The following is a 24,222-nucleotide window of genomic DNA, read 5'->3' as shown; positions in this document are numbered from 1 at the left end:
GCCAAAGATCATGAATCCACTCAGGAATTAAACAGGTCATTAGCACAGAACCTTCATGATCTAACAATCATCTCCCAACAAGTCCTCACAGACACTCCACCAAAAGTGTGCTTTGCTAATCTAGACATTTCTAGATCTGATCAGGCTGCCAATCAAAATTAGCCTTCACACAAACTAACATCCAAGGATAATCTCTTGTAAAATGTGGCTGATGATTATTGATACTTCTGAGGTGAAGACTTCAAATGGTGTTCTCTGCATACTCGAAGAACAGCCCTTGCAAACTCTTGGATAGTTTAGGGACAAGAATTCGAACATTTGGAGCAGTGCTTGAACATGAGGCCTGATTAAAAAGTAAGAAAACTTGGCTTCCAACACTGATTCCATTAGGCTTCGATATATTGGAAAGAATCTCAACCTTCCTGTGTTTAGTTTTTGCCTTGAGAAATGTTGATAAGGATTGCCTAGTTGGGGCTGTTGTGAGAACCACATTAGCTAATAAATGAAAAGCTGGCCCATTATAAGCCTTCAGTAAATGTTAGCTGTAATTATCATGTCTGACTAAACATTTTGGTTCCATTCTCATTTAAGAATTATGAAAGTTTCACAGACATATTTTTAGAATGCATATATCAATTTGTAAATGACTTATATTCCACCATATCAACACTTTTCTTTTCCTAACTGCAGCTAATTCTTTCCCAAATTCAAATAGGACTTCAGGAGCCCTGACTCTGAACCCCCCTCTACCCCCCCACCCCAAAACACACACATACACAGGGACAGGGACAGGGATGAGTAGGTACAGAAAGCAAAAAAGAAAATGACAAAAAGGTGAGATTATTCTTGAGGATGAGAAAGACTTTGGAGCCTGGGTGTTTGACAAGCAAGGCACTTAGATAGATGTGTCCTCCACCGTGGATGGGAAAACGTTCACGCTGATTCTCATTCCATTTGTGTGGATGAACGACTGCGAGTCACCGAGAAGTCGTGTTACATTGGTCCAGATTTGCAAACTCACTCCCGGACTCTCCTGGGATAATGCTTTGGAGCATCATTAAACATCTCCATAAAGTGCGAAGGTAAGCAGTTTTCAGGATAATTAAAGCCAATAAGATACAGAGCTGCCAAATGCCAGCCCCCACCATCAGCCTTCCTGGTTCTCACCAGCAGATGCTAACAGTTGTCACTGTCCTGTTCCAAAAAGCATCCCAGATATCTTAAATATTTATTGTCCCCATGCCACCCTGCCCTTCTCCAGTAATTATGCATGCAACTCTCTAGGCCCTCTCCTTTGATCTTGCCTCATAGGACAATATGAGAAGAGGCCTCCAGCTAGGAAAAGGCAGGAAGTGAACAGCTTTCACAGCAGGAAGTATAGCTCTATTCAGTGTCAGAGATTTTTGAAAGAATAGTTCATGTTTCTGAAGGCCAAATCCAAAATTTACTCCTGTTGAGAAACTAATTAGCTATTTAAATGTCTCTGACTAATCTTCTAGGCTTTCTTCTACAAATTAAGTATAAAATAAGATTGCCTGATAACCAGTATACAGTGTAATTAAAAGGCGAAGGTGTGCAACGTGCAGTAGTTTCTAAATGTAGCATTCAGATGGGATCCTGTCCCTTCAGCCATCCCAGGCTCAAAGCCGCCCAAGAATAGACACCTGAGAGAACTCAGCTGGACAAGGTTGTTGATAGAACCAGGGAAAGCGTTGTTCATAAAGAAAAAGGAAGAAACTGCAACTTATTTTGGTGAATGGTAATGGTGCTGGCATGGTTCTGGCACCTGAAAGAAATAGCTTTGGTTGGATGTCAGCTGAAAAAGAGGAAAAGAAAAGAAATGGGGGGGGGGACAAAAAATAAGCTGAGCATAAAGGAAAAGATTAATAACTCCCACTGATTTTTTTCCCCAAATAGGCCAAGAAAAGGCTGAAGTCTTTACTGACGACAATTCTGGAGTTTTTCCAAGTACAGAGAGTGGGCCTAGAAAATGCACTTAATGAGTAAGTGTAGCAAGTCAATGAATTCGAGACTAGGTATTAAAAGGAAGAGCAGAGACTAAGAAGTTGACATCAACGCAGCTCCGTCCACTCACAACGAGGCAGCACTGATAAGTGGTTTACAACACTGGAGCCAGCCCGGCCTCCCCCACCCCCCAGCCCCCACCCCCACACTCCCTTGAGGAAGATCTTAATTCCCAGGTTGTGTGCTTCAGCACGAAGGTGCGGCTGTGTGATTTGTCACCCCTACATGGGCCTGTTAGGAATGAACGGAGACAAGGTAATAATCATTCAGGGCCACACCTGTGAGCCTCAACCATCCCAGGTGGCTAGGGTATATTGACAGCTTAACAGGGACCCCTAGAAATCCACTGATTTGTAGTCATTGACTATGATTATTGATCCAGCCTCTGGTTATAAGAAGGGGGGCGGGTAAAAGGAGAAAAGTGACAAGTAAAACGTGTCACTCTCCTGGAACATGTCCCCACGCCCTGCCCATCTCATCTGGTTTGGGGGCAGTCATGCCATTGGTCTGCATTTTTTATACGTTGGCTTTTCATCCAGTCGAGGAAATTTTTCAACCCAGAGTTTCCATTATGAATTCGGAAGGGACAGGTGAGCATCATTATTATTCATTAAAATGCAAACATAATTGCACAAAACAACCCAGCAGTGTTTATGTCTACAAAGCTGTGGCATCCAATCATTTGACAAAATAGGGCTGAAGCCAGCAGCAGCACCCGGTTCTAGGAAGCTTCCAAATGCAGAAACTCAGTCAGTTGTGCCCGATCGTTTTTGTGAGTTCAATTTCCATTGTTTTCTATTTTGTACAGCAACATTTTTTTTTATTACCGTAGAAATGTGAGTTCTCTCCTTCATTGCAGACGCTGTTTCTCCCTACCCCTTCCCTGGCCACCCAGGCAGTTCAATTTGGAATTGTAATAGATGCCTACTTGTTTTTTTTAATTATATTTCAAATCAAGTCATGAAAATAAACTTAAACGAGAGGCATTGAGACACTTGTGGAAGTATGAAAGAAAGCCATTTAGCATCCAAGCTTTCCTGACTCAAACTTTCAGTTCACCCTGAGCTTATCCCGCAGAGGTTGAAAGTTCAATCATCGACGTATCTGTCTGCCTCAGGTACACCGCTGTTGTTTGAAGGATACTTGAGAGACGTGTGTATTGTGCACCACCGTTAAAGTCCTCCCCCACGTGCAGGGATGGGAGGGGTCGTAGAGAAAGTGCATTGATGTCCATTTTTCAGATTCGGAAACAAACTCGGAAGGAGGAAGCGGCTCTTCAGAGCCACATCCTTGATCAGAGAGACACTGGGCAGTGCACACCGGAGGTCTGCTTTTTGTGTTAAACTCCCAGCCAATCCCACTGCAGCTTCCAAAAGGACTGTCTGTTGAAGAGCAGTCTGCACCCCACAGAAGATGCAATCATGACTAACAAAAACCACACGCTGCTACGTTCTGTGTCCCTCACCCCAAATATGAGATGGCTTGCAACTATCTTATGCACCTGACTGATTCACCACATTGAATTTCCAGGAGACTTTTTTTTTTTACAATGACATCAGCTCCATTACTTTTAAAGAAAAATATTATACATTCAAATGTCCATTTGATTCCTAAGTTCACTTCTTGAAGATTTAAAGTCTTGCTAAGGTTCTGGCTCATCACGTCCCACGTTGCCAATGTAGCAACGACACCAGCGTGTTTGATAGAGGGTAGAAGGCTCATGGAATGAGTTTTCCAAGAGAGGTTGATCTTAGTTAAGGACGGTCTAAATCAGCAGCAATGCCAGGCATCTGGATGAGAGCTGCAAGGGTCTGTCCTGTGGCAACATGGGGATTTCACCTCTCACTCAAGCCAAGACCAAGCCCATTTGTTTTACCGTGACTCACCATCCATGTAAACAACAGAGGAAAAGTAGAATGTTCCTCATTTCTGCTAGTTGAAAGAAAAACAATACAAACCAGCAGTCAGCGGGTTGATGGGAAGGTAGATGGGAAAGAAAGAACGAGAAAGAAAAGGTCTTTCCTCCTGGACTAAAGCCAGGGACAACCTCAAAGAACAAGCTCTCCAGAGATCAAAACTCCTTGGAGGGATGGTTCTGGGGGTGTGACCCAGCCTACCCCCCCCACACACACACATGTGATATATGGGTGGGAGGTTTGAACTCTTGAGGGTGGGCTCTGAGAATGGGTCCTTTCTGAAGGTCCTTTGTGCTTCATTTGTGTGGGGGCTGAGTGCTTTGAAGTTCCAGCCAACAGCGAAGAGGAAAAACTTGCCCTGGTGTTTTTTGTTTGGATGAGAGCTGAGATTCTGCTAACCGTCTCTCCGCCTTCCCCCTGCAAGAGGATTGCAGACCGAGCCAGAGGGTGGGTAGAGCCTGGGAGAACTCATCAAAATGTCTCCCCCAAGCCAACACAGGCTTCGGATCTTGTAAAGTCACTTGTACATCATGACTCTCCAGGTTAGAAGCTCATGAACACAGCTAGAGAGAACAGGCCCATGGCCATGTCTTAGAAGTTCAAATACCTCCAGCACACTGTGCATGACAATGGAAAAGTAGTCCTGAGTTACTGGGGCTCAGCTCCAACTCTCTGGCACCAGCGTGCTCTCCTGTGGGGGACAGTCTCCGTAGGACTTGCTTCTAGAGTCAATGTTATGAGTGGCAAACTGTCAGGTCAACAGCTATGCCCTGATCTTTTGTTCTAGAAGGAAACATCTGTTCCTTTGTCAGGGAACGCTTGCCAAAACTCTGTGATTACAAGCAGAAGGCCCGAAGGGAGGAGGCCGTGCACCCCACCTCCCCCCTGTCAGGCCTTGGAAACTCCCCACACATGCCTGGGCTGCAGAACCCTGGAGCTAGTCACATGGAGATCCCCACCCCGGCCCAAGTACCCCAGCAGGGGACTGGGGAAGGTGAGCACGGGTGGATGGGGTTCATCATCCATCCAACCAGGCTCATAAAGTCAAGTTCTCACTTGGCAAGAGGGCCTGAGCCCCAAGAACAGACGTGAGTCCTGTGAGTCAGAGTTCACAGTGTTCCCAGAATGCAACAGTCAACGGCTCTAGATCCACAACTGCCGCATCTGTGGACTGAGAACATCCAAAAATATTCTACCTATGCAAGCCTGATGCCCTAAATAATACAGAATAACAATGATTCACAAAACATTGATGCTGCGTGGCGTATTATAAAGCAAGCTAGGAAGCACTGAACATGTGCAGGAGGAATGTATAGCTCTGTACAAAGTGGATGCCATTTTAATTTTATTCTTGGGTGGCACCAGAGTTTGCACTCAGGGCATGGTGCTTGCTAAGCAGGCATTATACCACTTGAGCCACTACACAGTTTGGGGTTTTCTTTTGTCGGTCCTGGGGCTTGAACTATGGGCCTGGGTGCTGTCCCTGGGCTCTTCAGCTCAAGGCAAGTGCTCTACCAGTTGAGCCACAGTGCCACTTCTGGTTTTCTGGTGGTTCACTGGAGTTAAGGGTCTCATGGACTTTCCCGCCTGGGCTGGCTTTGAACCACAATCCTCAGATCTCAGCCTCCTGAGTAACTAGTATTATAGGCATAAGCCACTGGTGCTTGGCTTACACAGGTTTTTTTTTTTATCATATTTATTTTGCATGTGAAATGCCACAAGTACCATTATTGCTCTTTTATTTACTATAGTTTTTTTTTAGCTTTTTTATTCTTTCAGAGTTGAGGACCAAACTCAAGTCCCTGCACTTACTAGGCAAGTGTTCTTCCACTGAGCTAAGTCCCCAACACTTGCTTTAGCTATTTTTCACATAGGCTTTTGTGTTATTGCCTAGAGCCTAGATCATAGTCTTCCTACAAACGCCTTTGGTGGAGCTAGGATCACATCTATGGACTACCATACTTCACTTGCTGGTCTCACTAAATTTTCCCCCTGGCTGGCCTGGCCCACCGATGAACACATCCCTGAGCAGCTGGGACTAAGGCATGAGCCACCATGACTGGTCCTGCTGTGTCATGTTATATAAGGAACTTGAGCGTCGATGGGATTAGCAGATACAGGGATCGGTATTCCCTCACTGAGGGATGGCTGCACACTGTCCCATACACAGAAAGGTAGAGAGATGGGAGCTGAAGACCACAGTGGTCCACATGGTACATTTAGAAAGTGGTCGAGGAGCCGTTGGGGCCCTGACCTCTGGCTCTCAAAGGTGCTCACAGCTCACTGTTGGTTCCAGGGCACTCACAGTGGACTCAGAGTCTGGGTCTGAATCCAGGAGCCAGTTGTCCAGCCCTGTGAACTCTGAGGCATGAATGAGCTACTATGCACAAAGTACTTACAGTGCAAAGTCAGAAGACATAAAAATCAGAAATCTACATTTCTATCTTAAGAAGCCAGAAAAAAATAGCATGAATTAAACCCAAAAGAGAAATAGTAAAGAGGCCTGGGAATGTGGCTTAGGGGTAGAGGGCTTGACTAGCATGCATGAAACCCTGGACTTGATTCCTCAGTACCACATACACCAAAAAAGCTGGAAGTGGCACTGTGGCTCAAGTGGTAGAGCGCTAGCCTTGAGCAAAAGAAGCTCAAGGACAGTGCCCAGGCCCTGAGTTCAAGCCCTAGGACTGGCAAGCAAGCAAACAAACAAAAAAAACAACAGTGAGAAATAGTAAAGAAAATACAAGATTAGAAACAAAATAAATGAAGTAGAATAAAATTGACAAGCCACTAGCTACATTTTTCAGAAAGAAAGAGAAAAGGAAGGAACAAAGGAGAAGAAAAAAGGAAGGAAGGAGGGAGGAAGGGAAACAAAAGATAACATAACCAAATCAGGAATTAAAAAGGAAACATAACCAAACGTTTCTCAGACATTAAAAATCCATAAAAGCAAATATCATGCTGAACATTACTATCTGCTCACACCCAACTGTAATTCTAGCTACTCAGGAGGCTGAGATCTGGAGGATTGTGGTTTAAGTGTAGCCTGGGCAGAGGACATAACCACTAAGTAACATAACCACTAAGTAGCAGGAGGGAGGGAGGGCTCAAATAGTAGAAAACGAGTCTAGCAAGCACAAGGTCTTGAGTTCAATCCCAATACTACCACAAAAACTAGAAAAGATTAAATAAAACTCATGTACTATGACAAGCACTATGTTAGCAAGTTGTGAAACTTAAGTGAAGGAATCATCACATAGGAAACACATTGTAAATGTACAAAGGAGTTGCCATTTAACAAAGCAGTTTATGAATACAATATATCTTGGTCAGTGTCGCCCCTTTGCTTAAAGATAATAAAAAAAATAAAAAATAACTATTAGGCTCTTAGAAATAATAAAAAAGAAATACATCATAAGAATATTGTATAAGAGGGCTAGGAAGGTAGCTCAGTGGTAGAGAGCTTGCCTTGCATGCCTGAGGCCCTGGGTTCGATTCCCCAGCACCACATAAACAAATAGAAAAAAGCCGGAAGTGGCGCTGTGGCTCAAGTGGTAGAGTGCTAGCCTTGAGCTGAAGAGCTGAGGGACAGCGCCCAGGCCCAGAGTTCAGGCCCCACAACCAGACCCCCCCCCCCCAAAAGAAAGAATATTGTATAAGAAATACAAGTGTTATGGATTGTCCTATATTTATTGAATTCTAAATTGAATTTACAATCAGAATCTTTTTCCAAAGAAAATCCCAGCCCAATTGGTTTAATGTCAAATTGTATGAAACATTTGAGAAATGAACAATGCAAATCTTTCAACAAAAAGTAGTTCAAAAAATAGAGAATCAATATTACATAGCTCTTTATGCATCTAGCATGACTTTGATACAAAGCTAACACAGACCTGTCAAAAAAAGAAAAGTTATAGATAAAAATCCTTCATCATCAACACAACATTAAAACAGAATCCAGTAATATATAAAAAGAATATTTATTATTATACCATGATGAGGTATGGTTTCTCTAAGGCAAATTCACTATTCAGTAACAAGGTTAGCCATTAATTGAGAATCAATCAGTATAATTTGGCACATCAATAAAGAAAAAGAAGATTTTTTTTTTTAAATTTTTTTTGGATCCGGTCGTGGGGCCTGAACTCTGGGCCTGGGCGCTGTCCCTCAGCTCTTCAGCTCAAGGCTAGCGCTGAGCCACAGCGCCACTTCTGGCTTTTTTTTTTTTTGCTTATGTGGTGCTGAGGAATCAAACCCAGAGCCTCATGCATACTAGGCAAGCGCTCTACCACTGAGCCACCTTCCCAGCCCCAAGGAAGATTTTTTTTAAGAATCACGTCAGTAATTCAATAGGCACAGAGACTGTATTTTGTAAAATTCAACATCAATTCCTAATAAAAATTCCCTGTGCACTAACAGTAGGAAAGCCTTCTTCATCCGGATACATGAAAACCTCTGGCCATGTCAGAGAAATGTATGTTCTTTGAAAAGAATGGAGGAAAGGCAAAGAAATATACCTGCCGTCATGACTCACACTACCACCCAGCCCTGTGAACCAGCAATATGATACTATGATACATACATAAGAGAAAGAAAGGACACACAATTAGAAAGCAAGAATTATATTTACTAAAGACACAAGTATCTAGGTCCCAGAGTCTAAGGAGTCAACAAATAGAGTTGTAAACATTGATATGTAAATTGAATAGAGTCATGAGTTATTCCATTTGTTTTTATGGGTTGAAAACCAAGGCCTTGAACAGGCAAACCTCTGCCATGGAGCTGTAACCCCAGCCCAGCAAGGTGAGAAGAGCAGGATGATTGGTTACAAGAAATGCCAATCAAAGTATGGCACGGTGACCCACTGAGTATATGAAGCTGAAGGAAACAGAATGTGAAAGAAGCAGGAATGTCTCTTTGATCTTCTCTCTCTCCCTCCCTTTCTTCCCCCCCCCCCATCTCAGATCTTCTTTCTTCCTAGAGCAGGATCATAACAGAATTTCTGACATCCTTCCCTCATGAGGAGGCCCAGAGACATTCACTCCAGGGTGGAGGGAAGGAGGTCAGTTCACACAGAGCCCAACAGGAACTCTTGGCTCATTACCATCAGGTGATGCCTTCTCTGTGTTCAATTCTACTCCTCCGCGACCGTCCATCCATCACTGCAGCATAGTTTTCTTTCCATCTTCCATTTCTGAGGGCTCTCCTGTCATATAGAACTCTGGTAAAAATAAATCAGCTATTTTCTCTCTGGTTGATCTGTCATTTGTTGTGAGGTGACAGCCATGAACCCTACTACAGGTAAGGAAAAGATGCTATGTTCCCCCGCCTCTGTGTGGTCAATACGTAATTACTACGCCTGTCATGAACTATTCAAATTGAAATTCAAAAACAGTAACATTCGGGGTAACGTGCAAAAATGTACTTAGAAATGAATTTAACATATGATGTGTATGGTCTAAATACTGAAAACTAGGACACACTTCTAAAGGAAAGGAAAGATACAAACAGAGTGATATAAACATCATGTTCATGAATTAGAAGACTCCAAATCATTCTTTTTCTTTTGGTTTTCTTTTTAGCCGGTCCTGGGGCTTGAACTCAGTACCCGAGCACTGTCTCTGAGTTTTTGTGTTCAAGGCTAGGGCTCTACCACTTGAGTCACAGCTCTATTTTTAGCTTTTCTTGTAGTTAATTGGAGATATCAGTGTTACAGACATTTATTTTTGCCTGGGCTTTGAACTGTGATCATCAGATCACAGCCTCCTGATAGCTAGGATCTTGGGCCTGAGCCCCTGACACCTAGCTCAATATCATTAAAATAAGCATTTTCTCAAAATGATTAAGATTCAACACACTCAGGATTAAAATCCTATCCAATTCTGCTGGGTGCCAGTGGCTCATGCCTATAATCCTAGCTACTCAGGAGGCTGAGATCTAGGGATCACAGTTCAAAACCAGCCCGGGCAGGAAAAGTCTATGAGACTCTTATCTCCAATAAACTACTCAGAAAACCGGAAGTGGTGCTGTGGCTCTAGTGGTAGAGCACTAGCCTTGAGCTGAAGAGCTGAGGGACAGCTCCCAGGCCCAGAGTTCAAGCCCCATGACCGAAAGAAAAAAAAAATCCTATCTGATTCTTTTAGAAAAAATAGCAAGCTACTCTAAAATGCATGCAAGATACAACCTACAATATAGCCCAAACAATTTTGAAAAAGAACAAAGCTAGAGGATTTTTATTAAACAAGGACTTACTGAGTTCTGGACTTACTATGTAAAGTTACACAGAGCAAGACAGCATGGGGCTGGTGTAAGGAGAACCATATAGAATAATGAAACAGAAGAAATTCTGGAAATGGACATTTCAATACAAGTAGAGACTTTCCATCAGATGTCAATGCTAGAACAAATGGGGACTGTTATGGAAATAAATGACTCTCATCCCATATCTTGCACCGTGGCCAAAAACACACTTGAGATATCTGAAAGAACGGCACGGAAGTTTAACCGATTAAAGTGTAAAATCACACAGGTTCTAGAAAAATCTTCCTAATTCTAAACAAGGCATCATGACACTAAAGGAAAATCCATAAAAACAAGTTAAATTTTGGTCTTTATTGTATATATTAGAATGTTAGGTTTTTTAAAAAGAGGTAGCCGAGTAAGAACAGCACCACACACGCGGTATTCAGGTAAGGGGTAGGTTTATTCAGTAGAACTGCTGGGACCAGGCAAGGCTGGCACTCCACGTGGCTGGGAAAGGCCTGGGAAGGAGCGAGAGCTGGGAAAGAGAGGAAAGAGAAAGAAAAGAGCTAGAAAAGAGCAGAGAGAGCAAATAGCTAGCAAAGAGAAGAGCTAGAGAAGAGCAGAGAGAGCTAGAAAAGAGCAGAGAGAGAGCAGAGAGAGAAATTTTGGTCTTTAAAAGGTACTACTAAGCCAGGAGCTGGTGCCCACACCTGTAATCCTCGCTACTCAGGAGGTTGAGATGGAGGATTGCAGTTCAAAGCCAGCGTGGGAAAGTCTATGAGACTCTCATTTCTGATTAACCAGAAAAAAAAGCCAAAATTGAGCTGTGACTCAAGTGGTACAGCATTAGCCATGGGTGAAAAAGCTCAAGGACAGTGCTGAGACCTTGAGTTCAAGCCCCACTACCAGTACCTGTACACACACGCATGCGTGCGTGCACGCGCGCGCACACACACACACACACACACACACACACACACACACTTATTTGCCCTTCTGTTTTAACATTCACCCAGATTGTTCCCTTCATTAAAAAAAAAAAAGAAAAAGGAAAGTTGATGCTCCATATGTTTAAATTCTCCACCAATGGAGGAAAAGGAGAATCTAAGGCAGGGTGAAAATCCATCTCATCATCTCCCTGCTCCTAACAACAGACAGGGGAGAAGTCAAGGGCTGTGAATGCTGCTATTGTGGATGTTATCAACTGGGTTCTCACCTGGGCACCACACTTCTGAACAAAGGAAGGGAGCATGGTGCTCTGGCTCTTCACCAGATTGGCCTGTGGCCTGCATGGGAGGAAGTGAGCCCTGCTGCTGTTCACAGCCTCCCAGTAGAGCAGGCTCCTGTTATGAGCTTGTCTGGCCACTGGGTGTGACCTCGCTCTGCAAAAAAGAACCTCCTGGTGGTTTCCCAGCAGCGTCTTGCCCCCCCCCCCCCGCCCCCCCCCCAGGCTTACACAGCCTCTTAGAAGAGAAGGGTTAAAAAACCAGTTTGGCCTTTTTCTTTTCTTTTCTTTTTTTAACTTGCAATGTACTTGAGGTCCACTTGATTATCTTTCTGACTCCAAAATGATTAATATGCTGCTTAGGTTTCCAAAAGACCGCATGCAATCTCGTATTCCTTATAACACAAACCAGGAGAAATCACCCTCTAAATGACTTGTTTAAAATGCAAAGGATGAGCTGGGCACTGGTGGCTTATGCCCAACATCCTAGCTACTCAAGAAGCTGAGATCTGAGGACAGTGGTTCAAAGCCAGGCAAGAAAGTTCATAAGACTCATCTCCAATTAACCAGCAAAAAGCCCAAAGTGGAGCTATAGTTCAAGTGGTAGACCACTAGCCTCAAGAAAAAAAAAAGCGAAGCCAGAGCTTGAGGCCCTGTTCATGCCCTTGTACTAGTCAAAAAAAGAAAGATTATACTGGCTGGAATGAAATATGCCAACATCAAAATGTGTCGATCCAACATGACAGCAATCTGATTTCCACAGCTAATAATGTCTGAGGCTGAACTGCAAAACAAGAACTCCCCCCTGTGTTTTAAATGGCAGTGAACTAGACCCACCTCCTCTTAAACAAGGCTGATCAGCAACAGTAAGCACCTAGACTCAAGGCACAAGGAAGACAGATTTGCTCAAAGGTTTCTATTGGCAGAGTGGGTGTTTCCATTCCTTTCCAAACACCTAAATACTTTATATAGCAGGCAGATAAAATGGAGCATTTCCAAGAAACATATAAAGGTTAACCACTCACATGGCTGGTTTTCTAGCTTTATTGAAATATAACTGATTAATAAAAGCTGCATGTAGGTTTCCATGTATGTAAACAAATTGTGAAATGATTAGCAAATTGTGCTAACACACCCATCAGCAAACATAGTTAACTGTTGTGTGTTAAGAACATTTAAGATCACACAGCAAATTTCAAATATATGATATACATTCAGCTCTACCTGTAAAGTAGACCCCAGGATTTATTCATTTTATGACCAAAAGATTGTGTTTGTTCCATGGCCAGCATCTCACCATCTCCTAGCCCCACCCCCTCCCCTCAGTGACTTCATCTCTGACAATAACTACTGTCATCTGAATCTGTAAGTTCCACATTTTCAGATTCCTCTCATTAGTGACATCAGAGAGTATTGGTCTTTGTGTGTCTGGCATATTTCACTTAGCCTAAATGGTTGGTCCCCAGTGGATCTATATTGTTGCAAATGGCAGGATTTCCTTCTGTCTTAGGGCTGGATAATATCCTATTGTTCATATAATATAATCACCTATTGTTAACATAATATCCTGCAGTTTCTTCCCTCATCTGTCCATCAATGGGCTCTTAGGTTCCGTCCATATCTTGTCTAGTACGAAGACTGTTGCAGTGAACTCGGGCACAACTGTCTCTTCAAGACACTGATTTCATTTCCTCCAAATAAATACCCCAAACTGGAATTGCTGGGTCATATGGACGTTTCAGTGTTAATACTGTTTTTGTGCTTGTGCTGGTATTAGGGCTTGAACTCAGGAAGTTCAAGCCTCTTGGCTTTTTCTCTCATGACTGGAGCTCTACCATTTAAGCCACCATTCCACTTCTAGCATATTTGCTGGTTAATTGACAATAAGAGCCTCACAGATTTTTCTATCTGGGCTGGCTTCAACTATGAGCCTCAGATCTCAGCTTCCTGATTCGCTAGGATTACAAGCATAAGCCACTGGCACCTGGTTTCTAGTTTTAACATTTTGAAGAACTTTACAATGACTTTACAAACTTACATGCACTCACACGGCGTTTTTCCACACTGTGACAATGCCTGTTCTGTCTAGTTTTTGGTAACAACCATCCTGACAGGGGTGAGGTAACATTGCTTGGTTTTGGTAACATGGCCTGATTGGTGATGGTGAGCCTTTATGTATTTTTTTATTTTTGCACGCTTTCAATTACAGAACACACACACACACACACACACACACACACACACACACCACACAATACACAACACTCAACCCTGCTGGCAGGGCGGGCGGGCAGTTAGGACTTGGATCCCTGGTTTCCTGCCTTACAGAGGTCAGGAGAGAAGAGAAGCATCAGCAGAGGAAGCCATGGTGGGACAGGGCAGTCCAGGCCCCTTGGGGACACACTCCAGAGATACAGAGGAGGGTGCTGGCTTCCTTCCCAGTGGGAATTCCTAATCTACGCCCTCAGGCAGGGGATCTCATGGGGAACCGCAGGACTGGGTTCCTTGCGGCCACTTCAGACTCATCAGTGCCCAGGCCTGGCTTGATCATGGGGTAGATGCGGTTGGAGCAGGTCTGGGGTCTCGAAGGGAAAAGCCAGAAGAAAGCAGAGCAGCTTCAAGCAGCGGCACTACCAGGCCCTTCCCAGCCTTGTCATTTTTGCTGCCTCGACCTTCTGCAGCATTGTGTCCCTGAGGGGGCGGCCGGGTGGATCTCCACGAGCTTTCTGGCTATCATGTACCCGTAGTGGAGTTGTCCTGAAGCACCTGTGCCTTCATGAGCCTCCGATGTACTGAAGTCCTCTTGTCCTCAGACGCCCCAGGTTGACATTTACCTTGTGTGATGACTTATTGTGGAGGCCCTGAGAAACTAATACAACCATGCAAGAAAAAATAATCATGTGAGCTTATTTTAATCATGTGCATAAATAAATGTTTAAACTTTCTGTACTGCCTTGGCCATGTCTTTTGGCCATTCCTACATTTCCCCTAGGAAAACTTCTATTCCAGTCCTCCACCCTTTTTTAATTATTTTGTTCCATTGCTATTGAGTGGCCCAAGTTCTTCATATATTTTATATATTCAATTATTATCAGAGCTAAAGATTATAAATATGTTCTCCCCGTGTATGGATTGCTTTTCCTTTTCATTAGCCATTTCCTTTGCTGAAGGTTTTCCTGTTTGATGGCTTGTGTCACCTAGGTCTTGGGATCATACCCAAACAATTATCAGCAAGTCAGGTCCCTATGTTTTCTTCCTGGAGTTTTACAGTTTCCAGTGAAGTTAACTGTGAGTAGAGTAGAACATAAGGGTCGAATTCTGTTCTTTTGCATATGAATATCCAGTTTTCCCAACACCATTTATGGATGAGTCTGTCTTTTCATTCTTGTATATTTTTTGACAATTTTACCAAAGATTGGCTGATTGTTTGTGCATAGGTCAAACTTTATTCAAACCTTGGAGTTCTTTGTTTTCTCAATAGGTCTAAGGGACTCTTCCAGTGCCATACCATTTTGATAACTATAACTTTTTAGTATACTTTGAAATCAGAACAGTTACGTAATGCCTCCAGATTTATTCTTTATACTCAAAATTGCATTGTCAGTTTTGAGGGACTTTCCTGTTACGTTCCAAATATAGTGATTCCTATTTTTAAAAAATGACATTAAAATTTTAGTGGGAGTGCACTAAGTCAGCAGAATCACTTTGCTTCATTTGAATCATGAGCAGAGGTTATTTTCCCATTTATTTATGTTTCCTCCAGTGTCTTTCCTAAGCCTTTTACCACCTTGGCTAATTTATTCCTAAGTATTTTTTTTCTTTTTCAATATTCATTCACATTGGTTTTCATCCAGCCTTCTAACTCTTTGCATTCTCAGGCATGCATACACATGCACACATGCATGTGCGTGCACACGCACACACACTCACACACACACATGATCAAGTCTTAGCATTTTCTTCTCTCCCGGCATGCACAGGGTATAGTCCCTTGATTTCTGCTAGCTTCTCCCAAGGTTCCCTTCGCATTCACAGTTTTCTGAGAATGCACATAGGCACACTGTATATACGGGAAGAAACAGGGTCCCACACCGCCTCAACAGCACATCCTATTTTTCTAACATCTTATTTCAAAGAAATGCTTAATGTGTATGTGTAATGCTCAGAAAATATTTGTTGATTGCTAATGCTGTGTCTGGAAATCAGTTGGAAGACGCTTTCCCAAGCCTGCCAACTCACAGAGATCAGCTAAGTGCTTGGCGTTCCTCCATTTCTGTAGCTGAGATTTTTTTCTCTCTTTGGAGATGTTTTGGGGGGAGGAGCAGGGAGAGGGAAGCTAAAATCTTCATGACAAATCACAGACACGGAGCTCAGACTAGGAATCTTCAATGAGCCCTTGGCATGGGTTCTTCTGTACCAAACATGGCCATTGGCATTTTTAGTGCTATGTAAATAGACACCACATCCTATAAAATTCCTTAACGCCTAAGAGGAGACTTGGGAATAATTTATAAAAATTAGTGAGAACAAAAGTAAACTTGTGGGTTCTTGAGAATTGTAACTGTATGATTCATTTTCAAGAAAAAAACAAAAACAAAAACAACTCTCTGAACAGAGTACCAGTGGCTCACCTGGTTTTCATCCACAAAGTTGAGGAGCAGCTCAAAATTCAACGTGATGACCAGAAAGTACACTTGTCTAGACCCAACAGAGTCACGGTGTCTGGGAACTCTGACCCTGCCCTTCAATCCCGTCCCTTCCATGACTGAGCTGTGTCCATCCTTCCCTTCTTCTCTCCTTTATAGAGATGCTGTGGTTGGAGAGAAAGCGAGTGATGGATTAAGAATCTCAGCTTCTCATTTTATGCTTTTGCTCTAAAAAGGAGAGCGTGGCCCCAAAGTAAGTTATCAAAAGCTGGAAGAGACATTTTCTCACCTTTCCACACTACAAATCTTTTTCACTTGGTCTCTGATTTCTCTCCCAAAGGACAACTATTCTACCCCAGAGCTAAGACTTCTGGGCTGATACAAGTGAGCGGTGGTACAGGAGGGTGTGCTGTTCTGTAAGCGATGTCTTTGACCTTACACAGTGACCGCCAGTTTCTGCAGAAGATCTTCTCTGTGGGTCAGTCAACAAACACACGGGGTATGGACTATGATTTGGACAAGTAGATGTGTTAAAAGGTCTGAGTGTTCAAATCTTAGACCCCAGCCTAGGGCCTGACTGAGAGGTGGTAGAACTTTTTGAAGCTGGGCCTGGCAGGAGGTCTTAGGTCACTGGGGTGTGCCCTTGAAGGGACTATGGGAACCTCTGGCCCTTCCTGCTTCTGTGTCATTCCCAGCCATGATGGCTTCCTCTCTCATGATGCACTGGGACTCACAGGCCCAACACAATGGCACCGACCAGACGTGGACTGAAACCTCCAAAACCTAAGTCAACATGAAATGTTCCCTCTTGTAACTTGAGAATCTCAAGTATTTTGTTACAGTGCCAGAAAGCTGACTGACACCGTGCAAAGTAAGGAATACGTTCTCTTCTTTCCTTCACAGGTGAGTGTACCCCAGGCATGCCGGGGTTCCCTTTCAACGTTCATCTCTCCTGTCTCTATCTCTCTGCACCTCTCTCCTTCTCTCTCTCCAAAAGTATCCCCCAACCCAAGTACTCTTCCTCTCTCCCCACTGTGTTGGAGAACAAAAAATAGCCCATTTCATTTAGATAGTCTACAGAAGACAGTCTGTCCACTAGATAATTACATTTTCCTTCCTAATACCAGTCACCTCTGCAAACTTTCACCCAGCATTTTATGCCACAACAATTCCTCCTTTGAAGATTTATAATCTTCAAAAAGCCCCTCAGCTTAGAGGAAGCAGAGAAGAGGGAGACACAGAAGGTCCTCCAGTGTCTACACCACAGGCACAGCCAGAAAGGATAGGCAGGAGGATTTTTCCATTTTTTAAAATTTATTTATGTTTTTGGTTCTGGATGGTTTCTGTTTTGACAAGACCTCTTTAAAGACCTGCCAGTTCAGTTCTTAAAAAAAAAAAAATATGCCCTGGATTTAAATTTGGCATTTAAGAGTGGCAGTCCTGTGAAAAAAAAATTTTGTTTGTTTTGTTTTAGAGAAATACTAATTGGGATACAAATCTGTTAAGGTTTTTCTTAAGAGTTGTTCGGTGTAAAGATAGATGTCAGGATCTTTCCTTGATATTCTGTAGGCCTACTATGTGAGGAAAACAGATTTGGGTGGCTATAATAGCTAAACTGCCCGTCTGTAATGCCCATTTCTGCTTCAGGGCAACATGTTGGTGCTTGGGGCTGAGAATCCAGACGGTATGTCCACCCCGTATCCAGGGCCTTCCAGGATGGAACAGGAAGTGAACTTCCACCCTCAGCTCCTCATTGAACTTGACCTTTGCCAGGCCCCCTGCAGGATCCCAGATAGAATCCTTTGTTCTCAGGTGTGACACAGGGTGGCAGGTGAGGCCACCAAGGGAGGCCCCTTGTCCCCTGCAGTGGGGACAATCCACTCAGGTCCACTGGCCCAGCATGGAGCAGGCGATGTTGATTGACACACGTCACCCAATGTGTCCCTGGGGCGGTGAGGAATTATCTACCTTTGTCCCCACTGAAGTCAGGACACCCATTGGCCTCATCTAGATTTCTCAGGAAAAAATATTCCTGGTCCCTGGGTATTTTTTTTCACATTTATTACTGTTTTTCTCCATATTCAAATAGTCCTCAAGCAAACTTTTAAAAAAGCTACGGAGCAAAAATACATGAGCTCATTTTCCTAGGTGGTCTTAAGTACCCTGACATTATTAGTTGCTTTCTCTTCAGTCCTTCCATGATTTCCTTATTCCTTCCCCGCACACCGCCCCCCCCCCTGCCCCCTTGTGGGCCTGGGCACTGTCCCTCAGGCAAGTGCTCTATCACTTAAGCCACAGCACCACTTCCGGTTTTCTGAGTGGTTTATTGGAGACAAGAATCTCATGGACTTTCCTGCCCCGGCTGGCTTTGAACTGTGATCCTCAGTTCTCAGTCTCCTGAGTAGCTAGGGTTACAGGTGTGAGCCACCAGTGCCCGGCTTAAAAAAATTCTTATCTAAGAAAATTCATTTTAAATTTGTCTCTCATTTTTGATGTGCTAACTGTATTTATTTGCTTACTTATTTTCAGTATAGAGGAGGGCTTATTGTGATATTTCCATGTATATGTAAAAGTACGTTATGTCTCATGTTCTTCTTTTCTTATTCGTTCCCAGCTTTTCTGCGGTTCGTGTGTTCTGTTGCTTGCTTCCACACCTGTATATAATGTACATCAGTTACATTGGCCTCTTCTTCCCTTTCTGGTTACCCTCCCACTCTGGCTTGTCCCTTCCCAAGTTGCATCAATTCAATATTCATGTCCTTATTTTTGCTCTGTTTTGTTTCTATTCTCAGGTCTAGATTCTAGGAGAGAAAACATGGAGTATTTTTAATTCTGAATGTTTATTTCACGTTACATGATGATCTCCACCCTCTACACTTTCCTGCAAATGGTAGGATTTCTTCTTCTTTAGAGCCAGGTAATACTCTATTTTGTATGTATTCCACACTTCCTCAGTGCATTATCTGTTGTGATGAACAACATCATTCCTCATTAGGAACTGCAGCTTAGACTCACACGCTTCCTGCCCCGCACAGGCCCACTTGTGAGATGTCACCTCATCCTGTCCTCTCCCTCTGTGCCATGGCCCGTCTCCCCCTATACAGATATAAAAGGATTGAGTAATAGGTACAAGTCATGGATTCTGCTTTCTGTAATCTAACTCAAAATTTATGTTTTTAATCTTTATTAATTACATCCACTTGAACTTTTCTCTGGCTTTTTGAGTCATGTATCTAATTTGTTTGTTTTCATTGTACCATTTTTAATTGATACGTTAGGCTATGGCTTTTTCTTTTAGCAATGAAAAAAGGTACTAAAATCTACAGATATTATGGCCCAGTTCAGTGGGAGTGTATACACTTGGTGTAGTGAGGACCTGCATTCAATTCTTAGCCATTTCCCCCAAAGAAAAGTATAAATATTATATAAATATTATATAAATATTATAAATGTTATAAGTATAAATATCACATTGGTTTGCAGATGCAATGAGTCTATGGATATATATATATATATGTGTGTGTATTTGTAAGAGAGTGTATGTGTATATATCCACTTATATACACATTGTGTTTCAGGGAATGAATGCTAAGAACAAGAAAAAAAAATCTAGAAGAACATATACCAAAATATTAACATTTGCCCTCCAGTACTAGAAATTACAAGATTTTCTTTTTTTCTACCCCTCGTTATATTTTTCTAGCCCTTCCAAAATTTTACATGAGATTGAATTATTTTTCCTAGGAAAACAAAACTGTTTTGGAGAAAAGTGAAACTCAAACCAAGACAGACTATAAGCATATTAGAACTCAGTCCCTGCCTACTAAGGAGCTTGTATTGACCAGATCGCCTTGCGCCCCTCCCCCTCAGCGAAATTTACTGGTTGAATGCTGTAAAACCATTTGTCTCTTGGGCATGGACCTGAGAACTCTGGAGTCAATCTTCAGAGTGCTCGTGCAGAGATCCCTATGGTGGGGAGATGAAAGATAGCAGAGGAAATCATTACTCACAATAAAAGTCTTCCAAATGTGAAAACCCATATTTGAAATCTGACCTGAAAACAGAAGAGTCCAGATTCACCAAGTGAAAGGACCACGGAGACAAAGCACAATACTTCTCCATTCTACCCATGCGTCGCTCAACCGGAGCAGAATGGAGGTCATGTGCACCCAGTATCAATCTGCCTGAGGCGAATGCTACTGAAACACAAAAATGGTCTTTGTCAGCACACTGTCAAATTCAGACAGCAAGGAATTATTAATGCAGGGAAAATTCTAGGGTCTTGTATTGATTCACACACAAAAAATATTTTGTCTGTGGAAGTGGGCCTAAAGCAAAGCTCAGAAAACAAGAAGCTCATGGGCCTGTGACTGTGTACCCTCAAGTTAAACCAGAAGAACCAGATTGGCTCCTTGGGCTCCCTGCTCAGAGTGGCAAGATCTGCTGTGCTGTTGGAAGGAAAGAGGAAGAGCTGTGAATAGCTGGCATTATTTCCAATGTACATTACGTGAAGGAAGCAGAGAGGTCAGACTCTGGCTCACCCGTGTGACCTCAAGTTAAAGGGATTCTTTCTACTTGACTGGCACGAGTGGAGAAGAGGCCGCAGAAGAGGTGGAAGTAGACAACGGGAGGAGTGATCACACCGTTCTGATTTCCTGGTGGCAATGCCCAGTAGCAACGGATTCATTTCCTGGACTTTTTTTTCCGTTTCTTGGAAGTCCCTCCACCCTTCAAGTAAGAGAGGAGGAGAGAGGTTCATGTAGTTTAAACCTATACTTCACAAAGACAATAGGCCATTCATTCTTTCATTCATCAACAAACACATCTCCCATCACTGCCATGCACTAAGCAATGGCCGAAAGAAGGAGGGTACAAGAGATGAGCAACATGGAGATAAGCAAAAATACCATGCTGAGCATGAAGGAATTTAAGTCAGAGAGAACTGGCAGGTGGTAAACTCTCAACCTGTCAACTGCCAGCCTCCTCCCACTGCACTGCTGGCCCCCTCCCCACATGGGAAAAGGGCATCGGGGGTTTGGTAGATGCATGCTATGTTCACACGTGAAGTATCACAGTGAGCCTCTCTAATATGTGCAACTAATTTATGTCAATAGACTATCCTTTACAACTCACCCATTACTGGAATACGGTATACGTCCCTATAATATGCTAGATTCTATATCTTAAGAATAAAGAGAAAGAATACACAGATTAAGAATGAAAGCCACCCTCTTCCCAGAATATAATCATCTAGAACCAATTCAGAAAAATTTCAAGGGATAAACTAAACCTTCAACAGAATAAGACATGGTAGGTCTAATCTCATCTCTCCATTAGAAATACACTGAGATTGTGGATCAAATAAAGTTTCAATACAAAATAATAGCGTGGGGCATTCAAATGCAAAATAACAGAAAAAAGAATAAAATCAATGAAAATAAAATTCAGAAAATGCTTAAGGTACCCATAATTAAAGAAGTCATAGAGCTTTTCAAACATACCCATTAAATGTAAAATAAATTACTATATATTAACCATAACATCTACATAAAGGGAATTTTTTATTTTTTATCTTATTTTTTGATCTTTCAATGTGCAAATCCTACATTTAAAAATCTGCAGAGGGTTAGAAAGCAGTAACGATATGCAGGGAGTGTACATTCATCTGAACTCTTTTATTGATCCCAAGTATTTGTGTTTCTAACAAAAATGCATATCCATCTTTCTAATTCAGAAGATCCAGAAAAATCCAAAGAAAATATGCTTTGGATTCCCTAGCATATTGTATACAACTACCAATATTTTGGTGAATAAATGTTTAGATTTTTCTTTTCTTTACATTCACTTAACAAAATATAGTATGAGTATACACATGTTTTATAGTCCTTGTGTTTATAGTAAGTCAGGGTCATGCACACAATATTTTCTGATTACTGTTAATTAAAATAAGAAATAAAATGCCATGTATTAAGCACTTTAAACTATTCAAATATTCATAGGCTTCTGTAAACATAATTTAGAATTTATAGATTATTTTCGATAAGTGATAAAAATAAGACTTCTATATCAAATCTGCAAATGCAGCTTCTATAGGCATGAAGATAAATATTATCTTTATGTATTAATAAAGATAAACAATAAGCTAAATATTTTAATTAAGAACCATTGAGGAAGGCCAAAAGACACATAAAGTTATGAAATACAAAACAGATTACAAAACCAATACTATGAGAAGAAAAATCTCCTTAAGGAAACTTTATCCTATTTTCATCTGGTAATGGTTGACATGTTAAGTGTACATTGATAATTCTAGATACTCAAGAGTCAAAGATCAGGGGAATCATGCTTCAAGACCAGAACAGGAAAAGTGCTACTGGGACATCTCAACCAACAAGCCTGGCATGTTGGTGCATGGTATGCATCCGGAAGAACAGCTACCCCAAAGGAATAGATAGAAGGATCACCATCATAGGTCTACTCAGGCCCCAAGAGTGAGCTCTTCTTTGAAAATTAAAGCAGAAAAGGCTAGATGCACATTCAAATGGTAGAACACATGCCTAGCAGGTCAAAGGCCTTTAGTCCAAAACTCAGTACTGCCCTCCCCCACAAAAAGTCTACTAAGGTTTGCAAATCATTGGTACAACTGATCAAGAAGAAAAGGTAGGTGTGACACACACAATTAAAAATGAAAAGAATAAAGTTGGATGTCAGAGGAAGAAGAAGGAGGAGGAGGAGGAGGAGGAGAAGGAGAAGGAGAAGAAGGAGAAGGAGAAGAAGGAGGGGAAGAAGGAGAAGAAGGAGGGGAAGGAGGGGAAGGAGGGGAAGGAGGGGAAGGAGGGGAAGGAGGGGAAGAAGGGGAAGAAGAGGAAGAAGAGGAGGAGGAGGAGGAAGAGGAGGAGGAAGAAGAGGAGGAGGAGGAGGAGGAGGAGGAGGAGGAGGAGGAAAACAGTTTGAAAGCAATGGTTATCTAAATATTTAAGAGAGACATTTTAAATGTATAGTTCAATTTTTTAATGGAAAATTACTACATGCAAATAACTATCAAAACTGAGTAGCTGCACTAAACAACAATTGTTACTGGAGATAATATATTAAGTAACAAGAAAAGCAACTTGTACAAGGACTCATAAATAACCTAAACAGATGCTCATTTAACAACAGACAATGAAACCCATGAAGAAAAATCTGATAGAAATGAAAGGAGGGACTAGAAGATTGAGAATTTGAGAGTTGTAACTGGAGAGTCCATGGCTCTTTTCTCTGTAACCGTTGACAGAGCAAGCAGAAAGGAATGGAGAAGGGATACAGAAAACATGAAGGCATGTGTCAATCTACTTCATGTAACGGATACTCTGGCATTCCATCCTACCCTGGCAGACACATTCTTTTTGAGCAAACGGATAACTCACTACGATGGGTCATATTCTGGGCTATCAAACAAACTTTCATAAATTTAAAATAAAGGAATCTCAATAAAATAAGGGTTTTTAATCAATAATTCAATTAAACTTGAACTTGACAATGGAAAATCAGCAATAAAACTTTCAAATACTTGGCAATTAAAAAAATGTCTAAATAATTTATGCACCATAGTAAAAATTACAAGAGAAATTAGAAAATATTTTAAGCTGAACGAGAGAGAAATGAACCATACCAGAGTGTCTGGGTTTACCAATCTTAGTGTTCATGTGGGTATTTATGGTATTAAATACTCAGGGGGAAAAGAAAGATTTTAAAAGATCAGAGTAAAAACGCAATGAAATAAACACAGAAAAAGCAACAAAGAATCAAAAGTTGATAAGACCCAAAGCTGGTAACCACATATAAAACTTTCATTTATGATGATCATAAGCAATACCCCAAAAGCAACTAATTAAGTAAATAAATAATACATAACAATTTAAATATATATCATATATGAAAGTTACCACATCACCCATAACTTGAAGTATCAAAACCTTAGAGAAAATGAAATTAATTATGTTGATATTCTTGATATCCCAATACCTGGCATTGTTTTTCTCCTGAAATAATCCAATAGTTCGACAGAGATTCAGGGTACAAAAACTGAAAAATATATCAAGGATGGTTTTTTTGTTTTGTGGGTTTATTTTTTGTCAGTTGAGGGGCTTGAACCCAGAGCCCTGAGCTCTTTTGTTCAAGGCTAGAG

General features: G+C 41.9%; 1 pseudogene; it reads left to right on the top strand.

Moving 5' to 3' along the window:
• LOC122127557 overlaps positions 1 to 24,222 on the top strand; it is a 52,176-nt pseudogene that overhangs the window by 8,738 nt on the left and 19,216 nt on the right.

This window comes from Dipodomys spectabilis, unplaced genomic scaffold (assembly GCF_019054845.1).
Source record: "Dipodomys spectabilis isolate Male_0828 unplaced genomic scaffold, ASM1905484v1 ptg000302l, whole genome shotgun sequence".
Lineage (NCBI taxonomy): Eukaryota > Metazoa > Chordata > Mammalia > Rodentia > Heteromyidae > Dipodomys > Dipodomys spectabilis.
The sequence above is the reverse complement of the archived record's forward strand: the minus strand, read 5'-3'. Positions and strand labels throughout refer to the sequence as shown.